The sequence below is a fragment of the Cataglyphis hispanica genome, chromosome 2 (assembly GCF_021464435.1).
Source record: "Cataglyphis hispanica isolate Lineage 1 chromosome 2, ULB_Chis1_1.0, whole genome shotgun sequence".
Classification (NCBI taxonomy): Eukaryota; Metazoa; Arthropoda; class Insecta; order Hymenoptera; family Formicidae; genus Cataglyphis; species Cataglyphis hispanica.
Window position 1 is genome coordinate 15,297,861 of NC_065955.1, and position 9,839 is coordinate 15,307,699.

A 9,839-nucleotide genomic window follows, 5' to 3' on the forward strand; every position below is an offset into this window, starting at 1 on the left:
ATTTTGTACCAATTTTAAATATATTGTGCCTTATATAATCATACAAATTATATTATATGTGAAAATCTTTGTGGTACACAAACGCGACCTATAAAAAAATTCCGACTAAATACTAAAAAAATATGATTTTTCATGATTTTTGACGATCAGACCTAAGTTTGACATATTTCTTAATGAATGGTATTAAAATAAAAAAAATATTTTTGTATTTCCTAAGACTCCATATCTTCTATATTTATTAAGATATGAAAGAAAATTAATTATCCGCATATTGAAAAAAAAAAAAATACGGTATTTTGGAACTGATTAGAGATCTTATCGCCACTCATCCTTTATTTAAAAAGAACGCTACACATATATACATGTCATATGTACTTATAAAAGAAAGCAAGACATATATATGGTACAACTGATAATATAATTTTTACTACGTAATAAACTATTAAATTTAACAATTAAAGTGTTGCAGCAGCCATGGTTGCAGAAAATTTCAATTTTCTGCACAGCCGCATAAATCAATTTACCGGTTAAAGTCGTCGCTAAATTTTAATTACTATATAAATTCTCGAAAGTAGATGCGAGGGAGGAGAACACGGCGATTAAAATAAATATTCGAGGGATGTGTAATCCCATTTTCCAAGCTCAACGTTCAATCACGGCAACAATTACTCGATTAATGAATCTCCAAAACTTTTTCCAATTATCTGTTCCAATTACCGCAAGCGTGACGAATAGGGCCGCCACTTTGCGCCAAGCATGATATGTGCATTACTCCTGGGACACTCTCGGTATGCTCGTGAACATTCATGCATATTGCGACGCCGACTGTGGCAATAATGAATACACGTCCGTACGCATGTAGATATGCATAGTGCTCTTGCAAAAGACAAATCTCATTTATAATAAAATTCTGCCCAGCAGCTGTTCCATGTTCAACAATACATTCAAAAATTCCGTTTAATTAAAGCACAACTCCGGCTTGAATAGAAGAATGAAAAAAATTAATTAATAATCTTTTATAACTAATTGATGGCTAAAAACGCAATAATCAACATATACATAAATAAAATACATTATTTTTAGTTAAATTTTTAATGCAACAAATTGTTATTTTTGTGAAATTTAATTGCCATTCCATTTTCAGCTACAATATTGTTTTTATGCTTTTTGTATATAATTCTTGATTTTTAGCCCAATATTTATTTCGTATTTTTATAAGCTAATTTTATTTCAACAAATTCCTTTCAATAGCAAACATTTTGCTACAAAAAATATTATTATTTTTAATAGATATTTAAATTAAAATCGTTAAAATATAACAATATTAATTTATATTGATATATTATATTAATATTGATATATTATATTAATATTGATATTCTACATATTTAATAACAAAGAGTTTGATTTCTACTTCTTATTTAAAAAAAAAACCGTTTATTTTTGAAAAAAATTATCTACTTTATAAAACAGAGTTATATTCGGTTGATTTATATTGCCATTCGCGATTAAACATATACGAAGTACTTAAAATATTAATGTCATCTCTGGAAAACTTTTAGAAATAAAATCGATTCGTGCATTCGCGGTTTAAGAACGAGGCTAAACTAAACATAAATAAACTTTTAAGAACGTACCAATCGATAAATAAATTATAGTCCAGTTAAGTCCAGAATAATTTGAATTTCATTAAATATAATTGATTTCTTGCCTCTCTTCATATACATACATACATAAATATATATATATATATATATATATATATATATATATATATAATTTTACATAAAATTCTGTTTTGTTTAAAAAGTTACTAATTTGAAAATTTTAAAAAACATATGCATATAATAAGGATAAGATTAAAAAATAAGAAACTTTAATTTCTGATCTTCCCTTAATTATTTCTAATTTATTCCCTAAATTATCTATATTTTAATAAAAAAATTAGTACAACTATTTAAAATTAAACATTATACATATACATGCAGAGAAAAAAATTTAATTAATCAAAACTAGCTCTAACAATAATATTAGCATACTTTAATTTTAACATTTATATTTAAAAAAAAAAATTAAAAAAAGATTTTAATATATGAAATAAAATATTATGTCTAGATGAATTTAAACCTGATTTTATAATTTACAAACAAGACTAACATAGAAGATAAACATCACAATATATCTCAATGAAATACACCGTCATGATGCAAACGATAAATCTTACATTTGCGTCACATTACGAAACTTCGAAAGAGAGATGTTATATGTATATCAGTAAACGCGTATATGTATGCCAACCTATAATCACATATATGCGTAAACAGGTCGGGGAAGCATATTTGAGCGAAATTTAATATGGAATGTATATTGGAAATCGCATGCATCTTGTCGGCATTTTGTTCGATCCTCAAAAATATATTCGAGATGTACATAATCGAAACGACAAGAGTTCCTGAAAATTTATTAAATTCTTCCTGAATATTGGGCGAATTTTGAATTTGTCGATGGAATATGGAAACATGAAGCTCAGCGGAAATTGAAACTAACTTGCGCAAGGAGAAATAATGCGACCTCGGTAGGACAGAATCGGCTTTATACAAAGCGACCCATTAAAACTCAACTACGCGTAACGGAAATGAGAGATGGATGAAATGTGAAACGCAGTTCAAAATTGGAGCTATGATAAATTTTGTCGAGTCAATAAGATAGAAATTTTATCTAATATTGATAAAAAAGTTATATTTATATAAAAATAAATTATATTTATATATCAACGCCTTAAATCCATTGATAAAAATAAAATAAAATTACCGAATTTCTAGTGACAATCAAATTAAATGGAAAATCGAGATACTAAAAATTATTCTCGCTCAGGAAATCATGTCGACCTGCTACATTAATATTCACGAAGTCGCAAGTTTCTTGCCAACTATTTTGTTGAAACTTCTCACTCTTGACTACGGCAAAAGTAAACTTTTCCGTGATAGATGTCCGGCGAAGTGGAATATTTCACGATAGTTTGAAGAATGAGAGTTAGCACGAGTTCGATAACGGATCGATTCGATAACAAAAAAAAAAAGATGTATCAGGAGGTTAGATCGTGGAGAATAAAAATGGGATAAGCACAGAATCCTTAATGAAAATGAATCCATAAAAGACACTGACGCAATCGTCAGATGTTAAAGTGAGACTACGTTTCATCAAAGAACTGCTTGAATTTTGCAATTTTTTATATCGGACTTCTTACTTAATTTAAAATATCCTACCTTGCTTAATAATTAGCAGCGAACATAAGTGTTTCTTATTGTGAATGTATATCCGAAAGTTTACTTTGAACTTGTTTAATTATATTACCCCACGTATAGACGCAAATAATTTGGTTATCATCGAGGTAAATGAATAATTAATAAAACAAAACTCAAGATTGAAAGCGATGAAATTGCGATAATATTTACCACATTTTATTAAAGAGTTTATCTCGCAAATGCATAATGCTTTAGCAATTAGCATCAGACAAAGAGATATTCAATCTCAAATTTATTTTACACTCTATTCAACTCTCATAATATATTTTCCATAACAGATTTCATCGATTTGAAAGTAATTGCTTGTAAATTTTAGTCAACAAATGATATTTTAAGATTATGTAATAGATGCAGTATAACTATCATCAAATGAACATTCATTTCTTTACGATTGTATGTATTTTAATTGTAATTACTTTATCAATATCATTTTACGGAACGATAGTACAACAGAAACTTAAGAAACTTTACTGTCATGTAAAATCTATAATTTTTACAAAAAAATTTTACAATTAATGTGTTTTTCATAATAATATTAATTAGAAATAATATTAGAAAAATAATATTAAAAATAATGTAGTATTTTATATATAACTATAGTCGATATTATATAATCGAGATGATATAATAATTTCTAAACAAAAAGGCTTTGTATAAGGTAATTCTATATAATACTGACAATATTATGTATAGAGTTATACTATACGTATATAACTATATATATACATTTTTTTATAATATATATATATATATATATATATATATATTTTATATATATATATATATATATATATATATATATATATATATGTATACATATAGTCTTTAAATTTTATTTAATTACTTGAATCTAATTTATTTTATAGCAAGTAATTAAATTTGATAGAAATATTTAAAGTTGTCATACAATATTATCTTATAATAGAAATGAATGAATGGCTAGTTAATGTCTATTTTTTAGATTTGTAACCAATAGAAATTTTTAGAAGTTTACATCTATGCAAATGAATTATTTATAATTTAATTTCTTGAACAACTTCAAAATATGCGAGACCTAATTATTAGTTTGTTGCATTATATATATATGTATTCATCTTACGCAGAAACACACATGCATAAATATGTATACATACACGTACATTAGATATAATCTTACGAATGTAAAAGATAGACACATAATCTCGGAATATATGTACGTTTATATTCCCACTTCAGTTCTTCAAATTCCATCTACCAAATTCAGTTTCTTCGTGTCTATTGTCGCAAATCTTTCCACTTATTTCGCTCTATCTTTTAATAGTTCTTTTTAATGGTCTTTCTTTTGTTATCGATGTTCGTAAAATGCATATTGCATCCCTCTTTCTGACGTAAAAGAAGCCTTTAGGATAGTATCAATAAATTTACGATAAAAATACGCGTAAAATAAGAAAATGAAATTTTTGACCTATCAGAAATGAGGTTGAAAAAGAAGATCGATATGTAAACGAAGAAAAAAACTTTTCCGAGATAGCTGCGTAACTTTACTAATTAAGCTTTCCATCATTTTTATTGCTCTTAGGTCTATCTTCACATATTTTTTTTTATTATTACGCTTCATTAGTATACTGCAAATAGTTGTAAAACTTGATGACGTACAAATTCAATATTTTAATATTTTTCATTTGTCCTGCTTTTGCATTTCCTTTATCAGCATTTATATATATATAATTCAGACAGTAATATTAAACCCTTCTAAAATTTTAATAACAATAATAAAAATACTTCACAGAGTTGTTAAATATGTACATTAAAGTAATAATCATATAAATAATTTTTTTTTAATTGTTTTTGAAAATTTGCTACACCTCTTCTTTCCTTCTTCCTTTACATTTACTTTAATATTTTTATTTATACATCAAGTTTAAATTATATATATACACATTTACAATTTGATAATTCTGGTTTTTTAGCTATTCGTTAGTGCAGTTTTATTTAAATTATTTATTTTATCTAACTGTGTGTGCTGCAAGTGATAACTTTCATAATTTATTTGCCAAAGTTTTAATTACTGAGTATTAAGAGATGCCAGCGCATAATTAAATTTTAGCGTTACGTATTATCAATACGTGTATTAAAGCATGCATAAGAAAAGAGATACCAAAAATCTCTTTTAAATATTTTCTAAATATTATTTATCTTAATATAATAAGGTTTTAACTAATCATCTTTTACATATCTTTTACATAAAAATTTGTAATGTATACATATAACTTGAATGTTAACCAAAATTTAAAAAAATAATATTTGTTACAACTTTATGAATAATTTTTGTCTATAATCATGCAATTTTCTCTCTTACTTTATTTATGTCAAAAAACAAATATTTAAACATTGTTGTTTAAATAGCCGAAGGCGATTGTCTATAGGAAAATTGATGAATCTTGCATCGGTGATTACTTAAAATTGGTTGTATTGTAAAGGAACGTTCTGCTGCAGACAGTTCCAACGCAATGCCGGTATTGTTCTATTACCGCCCATGCATTACTCTCTTTGTGCCGCGAGCCTTGTTTCTTCACATGCTTTTATTTGTCATTGCCTCGGTTGGGGAAGTAAACGCGCACAATCGATTGTGCAACATAAAAAAGAAATTTCTTGCTACTAAATTTTAGGAATTTTGGGAAACGCGATTTAATGTAGTCTAGCAGGTGAACGATGTTTTCTGGTAGCGGAGCCCACGGTCTAATAAGTATTTCAGGAAATGCACCCGTTTACAAAAAGCAGGGAAATGGGAACGAGGGAAGAACGAATGTGTCTCGCACAATACATGCTGTGAGCGAATGTATTCGGAAAATAATGCACGAAACGGCATTCTTTACATTTTACATTGCTGGACGTGACCGCCTATGCGGTGAGTTTCCGTTTTTCTTACACGATTCGAGGGAAGTTGTAGATAAATAACAGCATAATGGCAGTCGCAAAACGCCGAAGCTCTTCTCTGTATTTTATCTTGGTATGCATAGAATGCGAAATTAGTAATTCTGTAAGCGGCTAAACATGAAAGAGTAAAAAAGTATGATATACGAAATAACCGACAGAATTATAATTGAGTTTCGGTATAACATTTGATTTAGAGCAATATAGATTTTAATTAATCAAAAAATTTTAAGCCACATTTTGTTTTAACAAAAACATTAATGAAAAATTATTCATATTTACTGATTTATAATTTTTCTTACAATATAAAAATCGTTGATATTAATGTGATAAATACGTAAAATAATTTGATATTTCATGAAGGCGGAATTTTGAAAGTATAGTATATATTTTTATCTTATTATAAAAATTTTCTTGAATTTATATGCTATATTATTTCTAGCTGTATTTGTAACTTGACGTAGAGATATAAAATAAGTAATTAAATGTGATGTTTGTGAATAATTTATCTAGTATACATACAATTAAATAAATAAAAATTATATGTATACACAAATCTGTTATTAATATGAGTAAAGCATAGAAATTGTAAAACAAATTGTTAAGTGTGAAAAAAATCTAAAGTAAAAAGATAGTAATATTATATATATTATATATAATACTAAAATAATAATATACCTCAATAATGCGTAAATTCTAATGTTGAGAACTACGAACGATGCAGACCTAATAGGCACTAAACAGCCGAAAAACTATACGTCAACAATACTCACGAGCGAGACATTGAACAATGAAATATCAACAATAAACGATATTCTAATATCGCAAATACACTCCCCTTCGCGTTTATTTTATTTCTCTCTCTTTCTCGATACTTTTCCTAGCGTATTTACTCAGGATTTGCGACTTCTGCGATGTTATTTGAGCACTCGCTTTTTAGCGACTGATCATATTATTCGCATAATATGTATATATATATCTTATGTATATGTTTTTTCCCTTCTTCGCCAACACGAGATAACATGCGTAAACAAGGACATAATGTTCTGATTTAATTTTTATTCAAGAGTATCAAAACAAACTAAACATTTCAGGAGTTAAATATTTCGAGACTCCATGCAAATCAAAGAACAGGTTTTACAATAAAATTTTAATTTATGGCTTATTTATCAGATGATTTATTATATGATATTTAAAAAATCTATGAGTGAAAAATGTTAATAAAGTTTAAACGAATTTTTAAAAATATTGATTTCTTAAAAATTAATAAATTTGCAAATGAAATTTGAAAAATAAATTTGCAATAATGTTTTATTCAAAATTACTCTATATAGAAATTTTATATAATTTTATTTTGAATCTTCTACACCTCTTCAAGACTAAATGTCACGTACGAAACTCTCAGCGCATAATGATATTATTTCATTATCTCAATTTGTACGTGAATTAATTGCATATAAGATGAAAGAGAGATAGATCTCCCATAGAGACAGGTCTCCCATAACTTGGTTATTTTTAAAGGATTTTTTTCACAATTAACAATTTGTTTTACAATTTCTATGCTTTACTCATATTAATAACAGATTATCTCTGATATCTTTTTGCTTTAAATTATATTAAAAATTAGTACGGAGCAATAGACGTATACAATAACACAGATTTAACTTCGTTATTACTTTGCATCATAAAGTTTCATACGTTGACGCATTTGCAAATACTCTCTCCCTTCCCTCTCAAAAGAAAATGATAATATATCATTAAAAAGATATTCTCTCTTTCTCTCTCTCTCTCTGAATTACACAGGATTTACGCACACACTTGATGTCATTGCAATGGAAGCATTGCATTAATTATCTGCTCTACGTTCTACGTCAGCCATCTATCAAATCCTTCTCCAGTTCATTCTGTGAAATATCGTACAATCGCACGTAATAAATCACACCGATATTAACTATTTGTAAAAAGATAATGTAAAATTTCATAAGTATAACTTATATTGGTTTTAAATAGTATTCAAATAAAATTATTTTTTATCTTCGATAATTTTTATCATTTTTTTTCTTCCTTTGCTTTTCAATAAAATTCTTATTAAATTATTAATTCTACAAATTATAATTTTTATTTTATTATGACATAAAGAATATAATTATTGAATAATTCTAATAATATCTAACATTATCTTCGCGAGAAATAAAAAAATGATAAAATAATTGAACTGATAAAGAAACTGTAAAGATTCATTATCTCAGATATCACTCTCTTCTTATTATAACTTTTAAAGAATACTTTTTGATCATCATATTTCCATAAATCCTGGAATCTTCTGCATCCTTTCAAAAGTTATTGATTAATATAGACCATAAGAAGAAAGCATGTTTCCGAATATATTAAAGGTAATTGGAAAATGTATCTCGCATTCGCGAATGCTTCATAAACTAAAGTAGGTCATCACAAACGCTTGCTTTTAAAAGTTCCTACTATTTTTTTTCTCTATGTGTGCGTAAAAGAATACCACGACCCACACAATGCCGTTTTCGCATTTGCTAAGAATGCGAAGCACGTACGTATTGACTAAAATACAATAGATCGCACATCGCTATATGATCGTGAATGCACTATCAGCGTTTGCTTATATAAAACTATGTAAAAATCGATCGTATTTCATATTTACATTGATTTTTACAAGTCCAGCATTTTTGCTCCGACCGTTTTATCGACGATTAAATGTTCTTTTACAAACAACTTGTAACGAGTGTCGCTTTAAAGCAAACGAGAAGATAATGGATATTACTTTTGCACGTAATTACTCTAAAATTGATTTTTTCACCGGTGCGTGCTTGTTCCCGTCAGGATATTCACACATTAAATTATCTCTGCTTTCATCATCTATTTATTATTAAATAACATAAATAAAAATTTTAAACGTTAACGGTCAAAAACTTCAACATACTCTTATTAAAATTTGTAAATATTTATATAAATTATTTATTGTTATAATTATATTTTACTTTATAAATAGCCAGTTTAAAAAAAAAAAGATTATATTAAAAGAAATTTAAAAACTTTAAATTATTTGTTATGCGTGTGCTTATTTTAAATTATATTTTTTATTATAGTTTTTATTATAGTATAATATTAAGATTATGTAATGTCTTTTATCATTATTAGATTTTAAATAATAATACTGTTAATTTTATTTTATAAACGTCACTTAATTTTATTTTATTAGATAATGCGATACTAAAATTCGCTTCATGATCATAAATCAAAGTTGACAAGATAAAAATTAACATTAAAAATAAATTCTGTTTTATTCATTGCGCTTAAATATGTTTATCCATTTTTAAGAAAATCAAAATATATGTTAGGAAAACATTTATGTATCATGTGTGAAACATTAATATGACAGCATTATGCATTATTGATCACGAGACCGCAATGTTTAAAACCATCACTTACCCACAGTATTGCACCGCGCTATATTTTCTGCTTACCGCGTATAATTGCAAAAAAATATCTGATTTAATGTGACACGGACAACATGCAACCATACAAATATAATACACAACGCGTAAAAAAATTCATTTTTCAGATTGAAACAAGAGACACCGACAAGTTTGT